Consider the following 22,082-nt stretch of genomic DNA (forward strand, 5'->3'; position numbering starts at 1 on the left):
GACTATTATTGATCTTCATGTTCATGATGTTACAAATAGCTACTGGCACAGAGTATGGCCATTTAATGTAAAATATACTGTATTAAATCAACGCAATGGCTTGAACAAGTGAAACGTGTGCATTTATATGATGGAGAATATGGTGAGTTGTCTTCTCCCTTTACTGACACATGGAATGCGGCTATTCACTTTATGTACCAGAGGAATCTAGGACTCAGGTAGATTTAAACAGCAAAAAGGAATATGAAGTGTGCACCCTGCTGTACATTTCAAGATTTTAATAAACTGTTAACTTGTCCTGTGTTTTTTAATAAGGGGTTTTAAATAAAGCAACAAACCATTTAAAACTTTAAACTTAAACTTCAAAATAACCAATTTAAACCATGGCAGAGGCCAAATATGTGAGATGGGCTACGTAGCCGTCACAGACATAACTGCAATACATTTGTGATGAGTAACTTTTCATATATGATTCATATATGAGATATTTAAAGGAATCTTATTCCCTTATTGAACACTTTAGCTTACGGCACCTATACAGACAACAAGATCGGGCCGATTTTGGGTCCAATGCTCCCCTTCCAATAATCCTAAAGGTCCCGATTTTCTTGATAGTTCTACAGACTTTTCCCTTTGGTGTGATGTGTGTTCTGAGACTCTTCATTTTGGGGTCACGCTTGGCTCCTTCGCAGTCAAGAGTGACCGAAGCCTTGAAATGTAACTTCTTTTTTTTCTCAGGAATATCAATGTTATATATTTTTGTTAATTAATATTTTTTGATTATTATTTATAATTTTGAGGGAATTTTATGATATGCAATATTTATACAATATTTAAAAACATTTTTCCATTAAACATTAATGCTACTTTTTATTTTATTTGTTATTCTTTTTAATAAATGCAATATTTCATATTAAAATGGAGTGAAGGCCTCTTTTTAGAAGTGAGAATGCTGCCATCTGGAGGTGTTAAAAAAACATGTGCAATGTCATGGTGTAACTGTTGCACCCCTGGAAAAGGGGGAAAATAGACATTAATAAATGAGAAGACACGGACTTGTGCTGTTGTCTGCGGTGCAAGCTAATTTCTTTTTCTTTCAACACATAACATGTTACAGAGAAATTGAATGTACACGTCAGTACATTGGTTAACATTAACATGCAGACTAGATCAGCAATGCAGATGTATCACAACAATCACTATAACATTGTAATTTAGAATAGAATAGAGCTTTATTGTCATTGTAAACAACGAGATTACAAATGAGATTAACATGTTAGTCTCTGTGGTTTTTGATAATTTAACAGTGAGATATGATGAATTACGCAAAAGTAGTAGTAGTAGTAGTAAAATCTTTATTTGTCCCTTTACATGGCAATTTAAGTAGCTTCAACCTCACAAACATACAAATTTTTATAAAACAGAAAACAACAAAACATCACAAAACCTTACGAAAAAAAACATCACAAACCCCGGGCATTTATAATAATTCTTCATATAGCTACTATTTAAAATTCACGGTACCTTTATCTTTGTTTCAAATAAGTATTTACACTCATAACTGCGTTTGAAACAAAAGACCTAGAAGCTTTAACGGTCCTCCACTTGGGCACTCTATATCACTTTCCTGAGGGAAGCAATTCAAATTCTAAAAACAAAATGTGGGATGTATCCTCTAGGATAGTCAAAGACTTCCTAAGAACATTTCTCTCACACAAAGCAGACAAACCCAACTGTACAGATCCAGTAATCTTTGACCCTAAATTAATAATGTGCTAAAGCTGGGATTTTAACATTTAATCCATAAAACCAACAGATCATAGCAAAGGTTAAAACACTTTCAATGAAAGATCTATAAAACATTATCAATATGGATTTATCCACTTCAAAGGACTTAAGCTTCCTCAGTAAATATAACCGTTTTTGTGCTTTCGATATAATAAGATTTGTGTGGTGTTCCAAGTGGTGTTCCATATTGTCCAACCCAGTCTCACGGTAGTTCGTGTTCGTGACAGTCACGAAATTTAATCTATTGATTCGTGTTCATGGACACGAATTTCCCCTTTTTTCGTGTCACTCAGCACGACTTTCAATCTAATGTATTTCAATGGGACGCATTTTTCGTACCTGCACCCAGGGCCGGTTCTAGACATTAGGAGGCCCTAGGCAATATTCATGTTGGAGGCCCCCCACCCCCAATAAAAAACTCTTGAAACAAATATGATTCCTAACCTTTTAATTTATACAACATTTAATTTTAAATGTAGGCCTAGTATATTTTTTACTTACACAGTACATACGTTTGGACACATATTTTTAATGTTTTTAAAAGAAGTCTCTTATGCTCATCAAGCCTGGATTTATTTGATCAAAAATACAGAAAAATAATATATAGTGAAATATTATTAAAATTTAAAATAATGGTTTTCCTATTTTACTATACTTTAAAATATATTTCTGTGATGCAAAGTTGAATTTAGTGTCACGTGATCCTTCAGAAAACGTTATAATATTCTGATTTATTATCAAATGTTAGAAATGCTTACTATTTATTTTATAACCTGTGATACTTTTTTTCAGGATTTTTATGATTATTAAAAAGTTGTTTTAAAAAAGTCTTCACTATCACTTTTTATATATTTAACACATCCTTGCTGAATATTCCTGTTTTTTTTCTGTCTTTTTTTATCAAATAAATACAGGCTTGTAATAAACTTCTTTCAAAAACATTAAAAATAGTAATTGGTCCAGACTTTTTACCAGTAGGCTACTGTATGTACATATTAATCAAACTTCATCTAAGGTAATCTCTTTTTTGTTTAATGAAGATGTTATTGTTATTTTGCTGTTTTATTCAATTTATTCAGAGTTCCAGAATACCACTTCAGTGATATATGCTTTTATCATTTTTTTCATAGCTGCGGTATGGGCAGGATTTCCCCCTCCCATTTAATCAATATTGACTGCAGATATTGTCATATTATTAATATAAGTAATATGATATTATGCATTGCATTGCTAGCTTAAATATGCTATACACAAATCAAGTGGAAGAGAAAGACACGATCGCTATTAGAAAAAAAAATTCTAAACTGATATTAGCCTATTGGCGCTGATGTCAGACAGGGTATAATCTAATCATCAGCAGAATTTAGAAGATAGACGCATGAGATCCTTTAATTGAAACATTTAAAAATGTTGTAGTGTGTTGGCTTTTTAACTTTGAATACAAACGTCTTGTCTTTTACTTTTGTAGGGTTTTTAGTCAGCTCCCGACGCGATGTTATTCATTGTACGCGCAAATTCAAAGCGTCGCGTCTGGGCACGTTAATGACGCTCGCGCTCTTTTAAACTCGTAATAAAGCGGTGAATGATTTTCCCAGAAATGACGCTGATCTACAGTACAAGTTTATATTTAGAATAGCCTGCCCTACATTGCAATCACTCCAAAATAGATGACGACAACGCACACACCTGCATTACTGTGCTTTTTTGCGTGCCTATTTAGGCTTTTGCTTCGCAGCACCTGATGGATGTGTCCCTCTGTCTGGGCCCCATCCCACCAATCGGGCCCTAGGCACGTGCCTAGTTTGCCTTTGCGTTAATCCGGCTCTGCCTGCACCACGTTTTTCTTTCGAGAGCACAGTATTGTTTTTTTCTCAATTGTTATTCATTTTGCAAACTTTAAGGGCTACACTATAGCCTACCCAACATTTAATCAGGAGATTTTAATCCTTATTTTTATTGCAAACAGCATAGAACAGGATAGAATTAGACTGTATTTACCTTTTTTTTGTGTGTGTCACAAGTCCCAGGCCTACAAGCTGAAGAATGGCAGAGTTTGAGGAACTGAAGAGGGAGATGGCGGAGATGCAGAGGCGGTTTGCCGAGCAGGCGGGAGCACTCGACCAAGCAAGAACCGAACAAAGAGAAGCCCTGTCACTAGCAAGAGCTGTCATCGAGCATCAAGCCACCGCTCAAGCACCCCCAGCGACCATTTATATTCCCAGGGACAGGAAACTTCCAGAGTTCAGTGGCCGTTCGACCAATACTGGAGAGTTAAGCGTCGAAGAATGGGTTGCATCAATGAAATCTGCCTTCCAAGTGATGAGAGTACCCCCAGAAGATCGTGTAGAGTTGGCGAAACAGCATCTCAAAGATGAGGCCAAAGCGACTGTGAGGTTCATGTTGGGTGATGGTGAAAAATCTACCGACGATAGTCCTACTAGACACCTATGGAGACAAAGTGCCAGTTGGAACCAGACTGAAAGATTTCTACGAACGAAAGCAAATGCAAGGCGAAACGATACGCTCATACGCATATGATCTACAAGAGAGACTCAGCCGAGTTCAGCGCAGAGAGCCAAACAGGGTTCCAGAGGCCGAAAGTGTGTTAAAGGAACAACTTGTCCTGGGCCTTCGAGATGACTTTCTGAGGCGTGAAATGAAAAGGCGAGTTAAAGAGGATGCAAGGTTGACTTTTGTTCAGGTAATGCAAGCTGCAATCACTTGGGCTGAAGAAGAAGAGACTCAAATGCAGGACATTCCAAAACCCAGCCCGCGGGTCAGAGTAGTAAGTGCTGATGCAGAACAAGCTTCCTCTACGTTAACACTGGAAAAGCTGCATGAAGCTATACAGAAGATCGCCGCCCGTCAAGATGAACTTTACCAAGCAGTACACGGTAATAGCAGGGTACAACTTCAACAGAGTCGTCCAAAAAGACAACCCCTGAAGGACAGTGATGGCCGATACATCTGCTATTCATGTGGTGAACCTGGGCACACTAGCAGGCGCTGTCCACTAGGTGTTGAAGCAGCTAGAGTGACTGATCAGTCTCGACGTTCCACAGGGATGGCTGGAACTAACATAGGAAGTGTTCCATCAAGTACAGCGCAAACCAGCCCTGGGCCATCTATGATAAGAAGTCATACAGCGGAATGGACTGACGAAGTGACAGAGACGTTGAAAAGTGGCGCGTTTGGAGATTGTCTGACTGTTGAAGTTAAAATAGCTGGTGTCAAGACAAACTGCTTACTGGATACAGGCTCAGAAGTGTCCACTATTACAGAGTCACATTTTAGGAAGCACTTCGGAGAACAAGAGCTGAAACTGTCATCTGCTCACTGGGTTAGACTCACCGCAGCTAATGGACTCGACATTCCTGTTCTAGGATGTTTGCAAGCTGATGTGGAGTGCATGGGGAAGGTTCTCCTGGGGAAGTGTATCTTTGTGCTGACAGACACAAGCCAACAAGCAGAGGAGATAAAGGGACTCTCAGGAATCATTGGAATGAACATAATCAGGGAGTTCAAGTCAGTGTTCGTCACAGGAGAGAAGGTGAAGTCAGCCAACAAATATGGACAACCCGCAGAAGCAAAGATACGAAGGGTGTTAGCCAGTGTTGAGAAAACTGAAACCCTGGGTCCTGATGGCAAGATTGGGTTTGTCAAAGTTGGTGGAAAACAAGCTATCACCATCCCTCCTCTGAGTGAAAAGGTGTTCGAAGGTCGTTGCAGAGTGCCACCTAAAGTGAAGTGTCAAGTATTAATTGAGCCCACCACTAGTGTGAGTCTGCCCAAGGGGCTCCTAGTGGCCAATGTGCTAACAAAAACTGAGGGTGGTAAAGTTTCGGTACGTGTGATGAATTCGAGTGAGCAGACAATCAGACTTAACCCAAGATGCAGAGTGGCTGTAGTGTCTAAACCACGGGAGGTGTTAACTGAGAATACGCTGGAGTTTGAGGAGGAGGAAGGGACGCTTCATGTTAGACGAGTGACGCAGGTTCAAGCAGTTGAAATCTCTGACAACCCTCCCGTACCAGTCCAGGTGAATTACGAAAAGCTCAACCCTGCACAAAGAGAGGAACTTAACCAGTTGTTGGAAAAGTACAGAGACATATTCTCCAAAAGTGACAGTGACTACGGGTACACACAGTCGGTAACGCATGACATTCACACCGGTGATGCTCCACCAGTGAAACAGAGGCACCGTAGAGTACCGCCAAATGTTTTTACAAGAATTCAAGAAACACGTGCAGGACCTAGTGTCACAAGGCATCCTTAAGGAGAGTGCGAGTCCCTGGGCATCCCCAGCAGTGATAGTTGTGAAGAAAGACGGCAGTGTGCGCTTCTGTTGTGATTACAGAAGGCTTAATCAAGTCACATGCAAAGATGCATATCCACTTCCCAGAGTGGAGGAATCTCTGGACGCACTGGGGAATGCTCAGCTGTTCTCCACCTTAGATCTTACGGCCGGCTATTTCCAGGTAGCTGTGAGTGAGCGGGATCGTGAAAAGACAGCAGTCACTACCCCGTTTGGACTGTTTGAGTGGACGCGGATGCCATTCGGACTGTGCAACGCGCCGGCCACCTTCCAGCGCCTTATGGGAGTAGTGCTCGGGGATTTGACCTTTGATGTCCTCTTGATATATCTGGATGATATTATTGTGTTTTCCAAAGACTTTAAGAGTCACTGTGAGAGACTAGAGCTGGTCTTTGATCGACTAAAGCGCCATGGCCTAAAGTTGAAACCAAGCAAATGCTTTCTCTTCAGATCCGAGGTGAAATTCTTGGGTCATGTGATCTCCTCTGAAGGAATCAAAGTTGACAGCGAAAAGGTTAGTGCCTTGGATGCTTGGCCTGTGCCTAAGAGTGTGAAGGAAGTGAGACAATTGATTGGATTCATGAGTTATTACCGGCGGTTCGTACCACAGTTTGCTCAAATAGCAAAACCGTTGCATGCATTGATGGGCAGCAAAGACAAAAGGAGAGCCTCTGAACTGTTTACGTGGAGTAGTGAATGCCAGACTGCATTTGACAAATTGAGGCGATGCTTGATGTCACCACCAGTCCTTGCTTACCCCGACTTTGGCCTTCCATTTATCCTCACTACAGATGGGAGTCAACAGGGCCTCGGAGCTGTATTGAGCCAAAAGCAAATGGGAGCAGAGCGCGTCATTGCATTCGCTAGCAGAGGCTTGAGAGGGTCAGAGCGAAATGACAAGTACTACAGTGCATTCAAACTGGAGCTGTTGGCCCTTAAGTGGGCTGCAACAGAAAAATTTAAAGAGTACCTGATGTTCTCCAAGTTCACTGTAATCACTGACCATAATCCACTGCGTTATCTGGAGACCGCAAATCTCGGTGCAGTTGAACAACGCTGGGTGGCCCAGTTAGCGGAGCTTAATTTCGAGGTTCTGTATAAGCCTCGACGACTGAACACCAATGCGGATGCTCTGTCGAGGATTCCCTCCAGTGAAGTTCCTGAACAGGAAGACACAGAGAAGGATTTTATTAGACTGAACTCTGAGGAAGTGCGTGCATGCCTGTGGCCAGCTCAAGAGTCCAAGCAGGGCGAGACTGATGACCGAGTGGCTGTACAAGCGTCCATCAAGAAAGTGCTGAATGGTTACAGCTGGAGTGAAATAAGGGAGCTGCAAAGAAGTGATGCCTTGATGGGTCCCATATACAATGCAGTGTCCAAAGGCAGAAAACCAAGTAGGGCAGAACAACAGAGTATGCCACCAGAGTCGAAAAAGCTTTGCAGAGAGTTTGAACGTTTTCAACTGCATCATGGAGTGATGTTTAGATGTATTCTTGATCCAAGGGATGGAGAGAAAATTAAGCAGCTGGTTGTTCCGGTCCCCTTGCAGCGTTCAGTTTATGACAGTCAACATGAGCATGGAGGTCATTTTGGAGAAAAGAGTACTCTGACACTGATGAGACGGAGCTACTATTGGCCTAACATGTCTAAGGATGTTCAAGGATGGATAGCACAGTGTAAAAGATGTACCCTTGCAAAAGATGTCTTTCCAAGAATCCGAGCTCCAATGACTTGTAGCAATGTCACTGCTCCTTTAGAAGTGCTGGCAATGGACTACACCCAGCTGGAGATGTCCTCAGGAGGGTATGAAAATGTACTGGTTCTTACTGATATGTTTACCCGGTTTACAGTTGCCGTCCCAACCAAGAACCAAACAGCGAGTACCACTGCAAAGGCCCTCATCAAACATTGGTTTGTCTACTACGGTAGCCCAGCTCGTCTGCATTCAGATCAGGGAAGATGTTTCGAGGCGCAAGTGATCAAGGAACTCTGTAAAGTCTATTGTATTGGAAAAAGTCGCACGAGTCCCTACCATCCTCAAGGAAACTCTCAGTGCGAGCGGTTCAACCGCACCATGCATGATATGCTGAGAACGCTGACACCTGAGAAGAAGAAAGACTGGAAAACTCACCTACCAGAGCTAGTGATGGCATACAACAATCACGTCCACTCATCTACGGGCTATTCTCCCTTTTACTTGATGTTTGGGAGGGATGCGCGCCTTCCATTAGATGTCTTGGGTGGAAAGGATTTGGAGGAAAGCGATGCAGAAAACTTGGATGATTGGGTGAAGAGCCATCATAGCCGACTAAAGACTGCCGTAGAAGTCGCGAATACGGTCACACAGGAAGCCTCTAAGAGGCGAAAGAGAGTGTATGATCGCAAGTCCTCTGGAGCGCTTGTAAGGCCTGGTGACCGTGTGTTGCTACGTAATCACAAGCATAGGGACAGGCCGTCTGGAGATGTCGATGGTATGGCAGGGTTTAGCAGGGGGGAATGTAACGGAGGTATTTTTCTCTATGGGGACTTTTATTTTGACGGGTTTTTCTCTCTCCGGCGCGCTCGCGGGAGATGAAAAGACGTCTGGGAAGGAGAAGAGTGAGCAGTGATACGAGACAGACACGCCATGATTGCTGTACGAGAAGTCGTAATTTTTCCGCTGAAGCTGTATTAATACAGATTAAGTTTCGTGAGTTTAGTGTACACCAACATTGTTGTGTGAAACTAGAAACGCAGTTAAAGCAAGAGTTCGGTCGATTGCGTCATCGGACAGAGAACGGTGTTGGAGACTGGCTGAGAGCACGAGAGAGAGTTGCTGGAGCCGTGAGTTTCGTTCAGAACACTGTTGTAGTTTGGCGTTTTTCTGACTGAAAGCATTTTTGAGAGTCCTACTGTTTTTCTTGAAGTCATCCACGAACTGTGTCGGAGCGAGAAACATTGATTTCTTTCTGCGAATCATTTAAGTGCACTTGTTAGTGCGCGAGAATGCGTATGTGAACTGAATGATCGGCTTTGAAGGAGTGATTCGTTTTTTTGCTGAGTTTCTTTTGTTTTTAAGAGACTAACGATCGTCCAGGATCAAGATTTGCTTTTGAGAGACATTTTTTGTGTGTGAGTTAGATCATTCGATCTCAGAGTGCCGCGTGCGAGCTGAGCTGAGTTGAGCTGCGCCATTTTGTTCCAGAAAGTTTTTCCTGAGTTTTTTTTCCCCTGGCCGCGCTGAAACTTTTCTTGTGTTTTTGTTTATTGCCCTGCCATCCTTACGACATCTCACTGTCCTGTCTCATCTGTTCACAAGTCATCACAAGTCATCGCGCAAGTCATCACAAGTCATCGCAAGTCATCACAAGTCATCGCATCAAAGTTTCGTTGCCACAGACTGGTACAACAGTTCGATACACACACACGAACACTTCACTGATGTAGAGTGAACTGAACTGAGTGTTTGAGCGAACTGAGTGAGTGAACCGAACTGAGTGTTTGAATGAACTGAGGGTTTCAACTGTCAATTTGAACTGTTTTTGTGATAACTGAGTCGATTGGAAACTGAATCATAAAATTGATTCATAAGAGTCGTTTAAATGATTTAAAGGTTATCTACGTATTTGAAATGAGTTATTTGAATTGAACTGAGTCGTCAAATCGAGTCATCAACCTCAAGTGTTGTTTGTAAATAAGTTTGTGCCCTAATACTTTAATTAATTTTGAGGAAACACTTTTGATGTGTTAAAGGAGGTTTGTTTGAAAGTGTCAACCATTTGAAGGTATTTCAAGAAACGAAATCTCAAAACTGTTTATTTTTATTTATTTATTTTTTGTTACTTTTTGTTATTTTATTCTATTGAAACAGATCCTTCCAGCAGAGATATAACCTATCAAGGGAAGGAAAATAAATTATCTGTTGTTCAAATTAAGACAGTTGATAGTCATTTCTGAACTTACCTTGGGGTAGGGGCGTCTCGCTTACATTATTAGGATTAGGTGGGTGGGGACGTGAATTAAAAATTATTTCATTTCACTTCATGCACTTCAGGAGCCACCGCATTGACATACTCACCTGAAGCCTACACCACTTATTCCTGCTGCATCATAGAATAGTGTAAGATAAACATATACACGTAAGTGCATACTGAGACTCAAAGCACTGGAGCGGGGACTAGGATCCTTTCGCTCTTAAGTCTTCCAGGGTAGCGTTTTAATTTTCCCCTACGAGGCGAGACTTACAGTCCCGTTACATTTATATTCGCTAGTCTACGCAACATATGAATCTATTGATTCGTGTCCATGGGCACGAATTTTCTTCTTTTTTCGTGTCACTCAGCACGACTTTCAATCTAATGTATTTCAACGGGACGCATTTTTCGTGCCTGCACCACGTTTTTCTTTCGAGAGCACAGTATTGTTTTTTCTCATTTGTTATTCATTTTGCAAACTTCATTTGACAAAACTCAACATTTAATCAGGAGATTTTAATCCTTGTTTTATTGCTTTATAATCGGTAGGCTGCTCAACACTGTAAACCATCGGTTTGGTATGTCAAATCTAACAGTAACTACATTTCCCATGAGCCTTATCGACCGTTACTATGGTGAAGATGACAGATAAAACTGAGGACCCGCCGCCGATTCTCTTTTAATGATATCCTCATCTTTTTTTCAACACAAACGCAAAAGTGTGCTTGATAATTCAACAATACTATGTTATGGCCATCAGTTTTATTTGTTTCCAGCATTACCCATGATCATCAGCTTCCGTTGCTATGGAGACGGAGCCAGCCCGCTGGGTGATTTCTTCAGTGATTTCTCATTGCGCTCAAACTTTCCAGGTAAGTCAAAGAGTATAGAAGAACAAGAGGCGAAACTCCGATGCTTTTCTAGTAACAGCCACTAGGTGGCGCGGCCGCCATTTTGGGGTGAAAATTCCAACTGGAGTTACTGGGCAACAACAGCACAGATAACAGTTTTTTTAGGTAGTTTTTTCTTGCATTAGTGAGTATTTCCATTTTATGCAACTTTACACATTTACTACTATTATTAGTTACCAACTCCACTAGGCCTGAAATATATTTTGTACGTTTTAATCCCCTGGATCATGCTACAAACATGATCTTAACATGATGCATTGCTGTGTCCGTTATCATATAATTGCCACTTTTGGACAGTGGCTGTGTTTTTTTGTTTACATAGGCTTGCTTTAACGGTCATTAATATAAGATAGTACTGCAAAAAAAAAATAGTTTACTGTAAAGCTATTCTATTGCTGTTATATATTTATTGTCCAACATTTACATTTTAGTACAATTACATTTATTTGCTGAATTCATTTATTTCATTGAACTTATTTTTGTATGTAAGGTTATGTGTACCTCCTGGGAAACGGTCTAACGTTATAACTTTATGAACTTACATCACTTTATTCTTACCTGTCACACTTAATGTAGAGAGTAATATAATTAATTAAATCCTTGAACTTCCCTGTCTCAAGTTATGTGGGGGAAAAGCCTAGTAGCAACTTTTTTTTAACTGATATAACGTTAACTGTTGTGAGTTAAAATAATCACCTAATTATTTCAACCTAAAAATGACCTCTGCACTGGACTAAATATATGTATAATATATGACTGCAGGAGGACAGTGGGTTCCGGGCAAGATGGCGTGTTGATCAGTCACTCGCTTTAGAGTCGGAAGATAATTGTCCCGAATTTTGACTTTAAACTTATAAAAGACACTCCAAAAATTTGTAAAAAGTATAATGAAGTATGATCAAACCAGCTAGACTGTTATTTAAAGACGGGGACAGTGAAAAGAAACAAGTTGCGATGAGTGCTAAAGACGCGAAGATTCTAGAGCAATGTGCCGACCATGACTACGCCATGGAAGTTAGCTCAATCAGCAAAAGAAAAGACTCCGTGCCATCAACTCCAAGTAAGATTCCAGCAGGGAAGAAGAGCAAAACTTCTTTAAAGGAAGGTGAGGTCTCTAATTTGGCCATTTTGGAAGCCATTCAAAGTTTGGAAAAGAACTTTAATGAGCAACTGTCACAACTTCGAGAGCAAGCTAAACAGAGTAGCAGCATGGTTGCTAGCCTAGCTAAAGCGGTTCAGTTTAATGCCGAAGAAGTAAAGGAATGCAAGGGGAAAATAAACGAGCTGGAAAGGTGCAGCGAACGTCTGTCCAAAGAAAACGATGAGCTTAAAGAAAGAATCCGGGAACAAGAGAGATACAAGATGAGATGGTGTTTGAAACTGAGAGGTTTATCGGAAAGAAAAGACGAGAACGTTAGAGCAGACGTCATTCAACTCTTCAGTGAGATCGCTCTCCCGACATGGAACGGCGGCAGCTCGAAGAAGCAATCGACATTGTTCACAGAGTCGGCCGTAAAGAAGATAACAGAAGCAGGCACATAGTTGTTTTATTTGTCCGGAGACTTGTCAAGGAGGAGTTGTGGCAACGATGCAAGGATTCCCTGGTATGCAGAGAGAAAGGCGTCCGCCTCGCCGAGATGCTTCCGCTAGAGGACAGGGAGGCAAGGAAGAAACTGTGGCCGCAGATTGAACAGGCTCGTCGGGATGGAAAGCGTGCTTATTACCGCGGGCCGCACGGATACATAGAGGGTCGTCAAATTGGTTAAGCAAAGAAAGGTTTGATCTACTTACACTAGGTGTAAAAGGAGTGTGTTAAAAGGACAAGGGACTTTTTTGTATTTACGAACCACCGTAAATAAGCTTAAAGCAAGTTCTTACTGTTTTGTTTAAATAAGTTTGGAAGCAAGTTTTCACTGTTTTGTTTTTGTTTGCTGTTTTTAGTTATTTTTAGTATCTCGAGCAATGTTCAATTGTTCAGTTTCCTTTGCTTCACTAAACGTGAGGGGTCTAAAAGATTTGGTCAAACGAAAGGCACTATTTGTATTTTGTAAAGGGCGAAAACGTGAAGCACGTGTAAAATCAGTCCAATGGAAGCCCGATACGTCATAGGTGACGTCATAGACCAGGAAACTATAAAGCACCCTTGAAAACAGACCGCGCCAGCTTCTGAAAAGTCTGAAGCAAGTCGATCAGGGTATGCAGGAAGTATGGCAGGCAAACGCAGCGTCTCGTTCCCAATCAGGGAACCAGGGTTACATACGTAACCTGAGACGTTCCCTTTCAAGGGAACTTCGAGCTGCGTTTGAGACGCGGCGGGAACCCCATACCCACTACGCCATAGTGACAAATGCCCGTTCTGTGTGAAGTCCTAGGCGGACACTAAGAAGCAAGCAACCTCGCCCCTGGAGTGGAGAGGTCAAAGTCATAAAACCTGACAAAAGTATGCGGAGAGGACCATCCTGCCGCATTACAAATATCAGGAAGGGAAACACCCGAAATTAAGGCCGAAGAGGCCGCCATACTCCTAGTAGAATGGGCCCGTACAGCCATAGGTGAAGGCTGACCGGCCGCTTCATAAGCCAATGAAATAGCCTCGACTATCCATTTGCTCATAACCTGTTTAGATGCAGGGCACCCTCTTCTGAGTGACCCAAAACATACAAATAATTGCTCTGACTTACGCCACAGGGCAGCTCTGTGAACGAAGGCATCCAATGCCCGAACTGGACATAACAGGTTCAATAGTTCCTGATCTGGGGTATTAAAAGGTGGAGGATAAAAGGCCTGCAGCACTATTGGGCCCCCAACATTAACTGGGACCTTAGGAATATAACCCGGTCTAGGGTATAAAAATGCTTTCACCATACCAGGTGCAAATTCCAGACATGAAGGAGCAACCGACAGGGCATGCAAATCTTGATAGATGAAATAGCAAGGAAAAATAAAGCTTTCAAAGTGAGGAATTTTTCTGAAACCTCTTCAATAGGCTCAAAGGGAGCCAGAGCCAGACCCTCAAGTACAATGGCCAAATCCCAAGCCGGTGCTCTAGAGTGCAGTCCAGGTCTCAACCTCAATGTACCACGGAGAAAACGAGTAATCAGAGGATCTCTCCCAATAGAAGTACCCCCCAGAGGGGTATGATAGGCCGATATAGCCGCCACATAAACTTTTAAAGTGGAAGGAGATAATCCAGCAGAGAAACGATCTTGCAGAAAATCGAGAACTGAACCAACAGGGCAGTTAACAGGATCTAACTGACGCTCACCACACCAGGTGGAGAATAATTTCCATTTCAGTGCATACAGTCTTCTCGTGGAAGGAGCTCTGGATTGGAGAATGGTCTCAACGACCTCAGTCGAGAGACCGGATTTTATGGCCGGGCCCCCTCAGAGGCCGAGCCCACAGTATCCAAACTCCAAATGAGGGTGAACTCCCAGGAGCAAAGATATCGGGAAATGCGTACCGGTGTAGCGTCAACCACACCTAATACATCACATCCAGTCCAAGCGGAGCTGGATGTGTGAGGGAGAACCAAATAGAGCAAAGCGTTGTACAAACGATGTGAAAGGTCGACTTGACTTTAGTTGACCAAAGTTCTCCCTAAGAAGCTCCACCACCTCGGGGTGAAGACTCCAATCCCTGGGCCTCAGCCCCTGCCTCAACAGGATATCTGCTCTGATATACGAGACCATCAGTGTGTTGTCCGCCATTCGCCGAGCGACCACTCATGATCGCCCCCACTTGTGAGGGAAGCATCCGTCGATAGCAATATGCGTCGACAAGAAGCCCCCAACACTGGGCCTGGGCGAGGAACCAAGGTTCTTCCACATGACCGAGGCACGAAGGCATAGCCGCGTGACCTTGATCATGCGAAAACATATTTCCCCTCGGAGAAAACCCCTTGGTCCCGAGCCACCACTGCAGGGGTCTCATGTGCAGAAGGCCAAAAGTAATTACGTTGGACACAGCTGTCATGAGACCCACCAGTCTGAAACTGTTTCACAGTGAGTGACTGGCCTAGATATACCCCAATACGGCTGTGAGAATCGCTACACCTAGAAAAGTGGTCCTCAGAGCACACTCTTCTTGGCGTTGAGAGGCAACCTCAACATCCTTAATGAGACAGAACGACATCTCGATGCCGAACTGCCATAAACTCAGATTGAGCTAGGATCAACCAATCATTGATGTAGTATAATACGCGAATGCCCTGGAGTCTCAGAAGAGCCAGAGCTGCATCCACACATACTGTAAAGGTGTGGGGTAATAAACCTAGGCTGAATGGAAGAACCCGATAATGGTATGCTTCGCCCCCGAAAGCAAACCTCGGGAACCTCCCTCATCCTCTTTCGGAAACAATGAAGTAATGGCTGTCTGCTGGGAGGAGGAACCCCTTCTACAGCTCCTTTTGCAGAAGTGACAGTACTTCCTGCTCCATAACCAAAGCCTGCTCGGGGTCCACCAATGAGAGGAGGACCCCTAGAAATCTGGGCGAACGAGAACCGAACTGAATTCTGAAACCCTTTTCTATAGTGTGCAGGACCCACTGAGAAATATGTGGCAGTAGTTTCCACGCTGCCAGAAATTTACTAGGGAAACCAGTCTCTCAAGACTGGCCTCTGGATTTGTTTGAACAGTCACTACGGCGCCCTGAAGCGGCGAACCGGCAGGGAACAACCGAACTGACCATTCTACGACCCTCCTCGGAGGATCGTATGGGGATGCTGACACCTCGGTGCCCTGAACGGCGAACCGGCAGGGAACAACCGAACTGGCAGCGCTGCAACCCTCCTCAGAGAGTTGCACCCCAGAGGGCGCAGAGGAAAAACGATTTCTCAAAACCGTCCCTTGGTTGAACAGTCACTACGGTGCCCTGAAGCGGCGAACCGGCAGGGAACAACCGAACTGACCGCTCTACGATCCTCCTCGGAGGATCGTATGGGGACGCTGACACCTCGGTGCCCTGAACGGCGAACCGGCAGGGAACAACCGAACTGGCAGCGCTGCGACCCTCCTCAGAGAGTCGCACCCCAGAGGTCGCCGAGGAGAAACGATTTCTCAAAACCGTCCCTGGCCCGGAGGAGCCCTCAGAAGCCTGATAGCCTCATTTTTTGCGACAGGACTTCTTGTCTAAGCTTTATTAGAGATGATGACAGTCTTCAGATCATGCATGTCTCTAACTGGCTAGACTGCGACCGCCACCCAGGTACCGATTCAATTGCGGAGGAGCCCGAATGGCGACGCTCTGTTTTGCACTTTGTGCTGAGAGGAGCTTGTGCTGAGAGGAGCTTAAAGGTGCAATACCTAAGATTTTTGCATTAAAATATCCCAAAATCACAAGGCCAGTGTTATATATTTAGTTAAGGTGATAACTTACAATATTCCAAATGTTTTAAACAATGTCTAAATCGCGAGAAAATTGAGATTTTAACCAAGGAAACGGGGCGTGTGAGCAGGGGTGAGCTGGGAGTCGCCAGTCAATCGCGTCATATCCGCGTTACCCTCGGTTTCCAATCGTACTGCGTGGAGTCCTGGACAAATGCGGAAGTTGTAGTTGTGCGTTAGCGTCTATCAAGCAACAAACGTCAGCTTGTTTCGCGCATTTGTTATAGAATGGAACACAATTATTCTTTAGCGATTGCAGCTGGTTCTGTCGACAAGTGTCATAAACGCAAACGTCAACAAACGGGTCAACCAAATGACCCAAGAAGAATTTGGGACAAGAAGAGGAATAAAACCAGGATCAACATCGGTGTGGCATTTCCTAAATGGAGAGAACTTCGTGAAAAACTCGAACTAGAAAGAGACGCCGATCTTGCATGTGTTTTAATTGACAGGTGAGTAACACCGTGTTCTGTATTCAATTTTCATGTCAGTAAAGGATTCAAAACAATTAGTATTATTGTTAGAATGTCTTGTTGTCTACTGTTGGCTGTAATTTTGTCAAACTGTAGCTGTGGTTAAATACTTTCACGACATGAAAAGATGTGTCAAATGTACATTAAATTTATTTTTTTATTTTTATAAAGTTACCAAAAAGGAGGACCAGCCACGTCAACTCCTTGCAAGAGACCTGGAATGCCTCTTCAAACCCTCTCCACCATAGCTTCGTCCAGTGACTCACCATCAGATAGGTAGGCTTTGGCAAATTTGTTTTATCTAATTCATCATAGTTTATTAATAGAATTACATTGAATAAATTGATCAAATATGCTTTACAGAGACCAGGGTTTTCTGGAGCCTGGAGTTGAACGCCTTTCTTTGGCAGGAAGCGATGAACAGCTATTACATGAAAGGTGACTTTTACATGTGTTACTAATAGTAACTTACTATACCAAGATATTTTGAAAAAAATTATGTTATCATATAGTTGGGCTCCACAAGCCACAAATTGCAGTTTGACACAACCAATAAAGTGTTATGCATATCGCCATTACAAAGCAATATATATATATATATATATATATATATATTTTTTTTTTTTTTTTTTTTCTGGGTGTGGTGCAGTTTTTCAAAGATGAGCTTCCATGATGAGTCCACCATTACTGTGAGCGAAGATGCCAATGATCTTCATAACACAGTGTAAGTGTTGACATGCATTGTTACAAAATGCAGTTTGCTCTTTACACATGTTTGTGTAATTCTCTGTATATTGTATTTAGTTATTGTTTTTAGTATTACTTCAACCAGTACTAAACTGATATTATGTATTTTGCAGAATTGAATTTGAACACCAAGATGATACATCCTGGGAAATAGACAGTGAGGAAAGCAATTCTGATGAGGACTATGTTCCCTCTATCTGTCTTAGGTTTGTCTGCAAGAAGCATGTATTTTGCTGTAAAAATATATATAACAAAATAATATCAGTTGATGGACCTACTAAAACTGTTAAATTATCAAGGGTTATGGCATCCAGGCCACCTCAAGGACATTAAACGTTGTTTTTCTTTTTGTTAACAAAATGAAAGTATAGAAAAGATAATATTTTTTTTGCACATGTTATTAATACAATGTTGTAAATATTTATATATATATTTACAGAACGGGTGAAGATACTAATGAGTTCAGAAAAATCAAGGAGCTTAAAGTGATTGATCTCGAAGAGACCGTTCATCTTACACAAGAAGATGAAGGGATAACCCTACATGAAGATCATGTCCTTAAATCTAATGCTAGCAACAAAGTCATGTGTGAGGAAGACATAATTGGAAAACGGGCATCTATTGTGTATGAAGCACAGTTGAAAGAGTTGGTCAAGCTTCTACAGCTACCAGAGGTTAATTGTAAAGCCTGCCAGGCTTCACCACCTTTTGAACTCCACCTGACTTCAAGGGGAACAGCAAGTATCATCCAATGGGTAATAAAAACATAATTAACAGTTTTTCGGTATATTTAATAGTTGCATGTCACGCAAAACATGTTGTTGTCGTTATAAATAAGATGTATATCATAATCTCAAAATCTCTATTTAGCTTAGTGAACCTACACACACAAGTGTAATATTTTGAATTGGCAGGTGTTCAAGATATATTTTCAATGTTGTAATATTATATTATGTATAACTGAATACACAGTTTCCAATTCCAAAGAAGACTTTAAAAGTATGTTTTAATTGTAATCCATATACATTTTATTCAATACAAGATAAGTCGCTGTTTATATGCATTGCAATCTCTCTTGTGTATTTTATCTTATAGATATGTTCAAATGGCCACAACGTAAGGACTTGGAATTCACAGCCTATATTCAAATTTGGAATGCAGGCAGGGGACTTCATGATGGCCACCAACGTTCTGCTGTCGGGAAATAACTACTACAAAGTGGCACACCTGTTTAATTACATGAACATGGGCTTTGTAGGAAAGAACACTTTTTTTTAAAATCCAGGATACTTACTGCTTAGGAGCAATAAAGGACATGTGGGAGGACAACAGATGTGCTGCAATTCAACGTATGAAGAGTAAGGATGGTGTAGTTGTATTAGGTAAGTACTATGCAATACTTACATGTCAATCTAAGTGCTGAAAGGTGTTATGCATAACATTTTTTTTTTTATATTATTAAATTTCTATAATTTGTTGACCTCTTGTGTATTTCACAAGTTACGTTACAATTTTAATGTGTTTTTAAGGAATATAAAAAAAAAATCGTATTGACTTTTTCTGCACTACACAGCTGATGGACGAATGGACAGCCCCGGATACTGTGCCCAGTATTGCTCGTACACAGCAATGGAGAATGATTCTAAGGAAATCATCTCAGTGGTCACTATCGATAAAAGGCAGACCAATCGTAATTCTGTAATAATGGAGAAAGAGGCTTTTGTAACCACAATGGACAAGCTTCTTAGTGAAGTGCGGATCTCAGAAATATGTACAGATGCACACACACAAATCGCATCTATTATGAGTAAGTTGGGAGTACTTGCCATGTTATATAAAAGGAAGTTATATAATTGTTTTTCAAAAAAGATGTAATAAAAATGTTTTTTTGTTTTTCATTACAAGATCCAATAACTGGGCGATATAAGGACACTGGAGTTCTGCACTCATGGGACATATGGCATGGAGCAAAGAATCTAGCCAAGATGATTACTGCAGTATGTTTATATCTTTTTTATTTTGTATAAAATACTTTAACCTATATATTTTGCAGACTTGTTATAATAATGTTTATATTACAAAATGTATTCAACCACATCTGTAATATGCATACTTAGGAGGCACAGCAATCTGGACAAAGGATCCTGCTGCACTGGGTCAAGGACATTGTAAATCACTTCTGGTTCTGTTGTAAAAAGGCAGACACGGTACAGCAGTTCATTGTAAGTAATATATCTCCCAGTAGTCATCTCTACATGTGATTAAATACGACGACATTTCCATGTAGCAAACTTGCATGCAAAAAAGTACAATGCTTCTATGTGCAGTGAGATTCTGTTTTAGGATAAGATTATATTTGTGTACAGCATTCTCGTTATAAAACACATTACAGTACCGACAATATCTAGCCTTTACTTGTACTTTGAGTGTATGGTCTGATTAAAAGATTTGTATTTTAGAAACTAAGGAGCAGTGTGCTTCACCATGTTACAAATGAGCACGAATGGTACCTTGGTCACTGCCTGCACGGTAGCCTGCCTGAAATCCAAGACAAGCAATGGCTGGAGAGTGGTTCCAAAGCTCACAAGGCACTGGAAGCAATAGTTCTAAAAAAGAGGTGGCTCACAAATGTCCACCGATATCTAACTTTCAGGTAACTTATGAAAACACCTTCATGTCTGTTTCAAAATGGAATTAATCACCACCAGTAGTCATCACTATATGATCAATGTTTTGAATACTACTCAAAATTTGAACATATGATAATTTGTTTCTCCAGATCAACTTGTGAGCTGGAATCATTCCACAACCACTTGTTGATGTACGTCAGCAAGCGGTTCAGCTTCTCACCACTGGTCTACGAGGCAAGAACTCTACTTGCAGCCCTTGATTATATAACCACCATAAGGATCGTCCACCAATGCTCAACAAAAATGGCCAAAAGATGTAAGATTTAAACATTTTATTTTCCATCTCTCAGAACTTTCAGTGGAACTTGATATATCATCCTTCCAATGTGTCTTATTACCCATATATTTCTTGGTGTTTTATTTGTCTAAAACAAAATTATTTTTCATTACAGCTTTCGCAAACAGTTCCAGAAGAAAACTGGTAGATGGACTATATATGCTTTGAAGGTGCCAAAAGACTACAGTTACATTCCTGATTTGCAAGCGGAAATTGTGCGCACAAGACTACAGGCTGATGTGGGTATGCCAAGGCGTAGGGTTCTGAGGCCTGAGGACCCCAGGAGACTAGGCCTCCTTCCAAGTGTCCCACCTCCATCGGTTGACAGCATTCTGGAGGCACATGTCAGTAGAGGCATAGGTATGTACAGGAAAACATCTTATATAAGACACATGTCGTTGGAAATTTAATGCAAATCTCTATATATATTTAAAATATAACTAAGTTATTTATCCTAATTTAGAACAGTGTGTATGATAACTCTCTTATTTATTTACTAGTGATATTGATCTGTACAACGTTATGCTTCATTTATACACTCACCGGCCACTTTATTAGGTACACCTGTCCAACTGCTCGTTAACACTTAATTTCTAAGCAGCCAATCACATGGCGGCAACTACGTGCATTTAGGCATGTAGACATGGTCAAGACAATCTCCTGCAGTTCAAACCGAGCATCAGTATGGGGAAGAAAGGTGATTTCAGTGACTTTGAACGTGGCATGATTGTTGGTGCCAGAAGGGCTGGTCTGAGTATTTCAGAAACTGCTAATCTACTGGGATTTTCACGCACAACCATCTCTAGGGTTTACAGAGAATGGTCCGAAAAAGAAAAAACATCCAGTGAGCGGCAGTTCTGTGGGCGGAAATGCCTTGTTGATGCCAGAGGTCAGAGGAGAATGGCCAGACTGGTTCGAGCTGATAGAAGGGCAACAGTGACTGAAATAACCACTCGTTACAACCGAGGTATGCAGCAAAGCATTTGTGAAGCCACAACACGCACAACCTTGAGGCGGATGGGCTACAACAGCAGAAGACTCCACCGGGTACCACTCATCTCCACTACAAATAGGAAAAAGAGGCTACAATTTGCAAGAGCTCACCAAAATTGAACAGTTGAAGACTGGAAAAATGTTGCCTGGTCTGATGAGTCTCGATTTCTGTTGAGACATTCAGATGTTAGAGTCAGAATTTGGCGTAAACAGAATGAGAACATGGAACCATCATGCCTTGTTACCACTGTGCAGGCTGGTGGTGGTGGTGTAATGGTGTGGGGGATGTTTTCCTGGCACACTTTAGGCCCCTTAGTGCCAATTGGGCATCGTTTAAATGCCACGGCCTACCTGAGCATTGTTTCTGACCATGTCCATCCCTTTATGGCCACCATGTACCCATCCTCTGATGGCTACTTCCACCATGTCACAAAGCTCTAATCATTTCAAATTGGTTTCTTGAACATGAAAATGAGTTCACTGTACTAAAATGGCCTCCACAGTCACCAGATCTCAACCCAATAGAGCATCTTTGGGATGTGGTGGAACG

At 41.7% G+C, this 22,082-nt stretch overlaps 1 long non-coding RNA gene across 1 annotated transcript; it reads left to right on the forward strand.

The window, feature by feature from the left end:
- The first annotated feature begins 17,186 nt into the window (after window positions 1-17,186).
- On the forward strand, window positions 17,187-17,765 carry LOC130087810 (uncharacterized). The gene is made up of 3 exons (XR_008807406.1): window positions 17,187-17,263; window positions 17,475-17,549; window positions 17,686-17,765. It is a non-coding gene; the product is annotated as an uncharacterized LOC130087810 (long non-coding RNA).
- Window positions 17,766-22,082: the final 4,317 nt, after the last annotated feature.

This window comes from Rhinichthys klamathensis, unplaced genomic scaffold, assembly GCF_029890125.1.
Source record: "Rhinichthys klamathensis goyatoka isolate OS25496 unplaced genomic scaffold, OSU_Roscu_1.1 h1tg000001l_1, whole genome shotgun sequence".
NCBI lineage: Eukaryota > Metazoa > Chordata > Actinopteri > Cypriniformes > Leuciscidae > Rhinichthys > Rhinichthys klamathensis.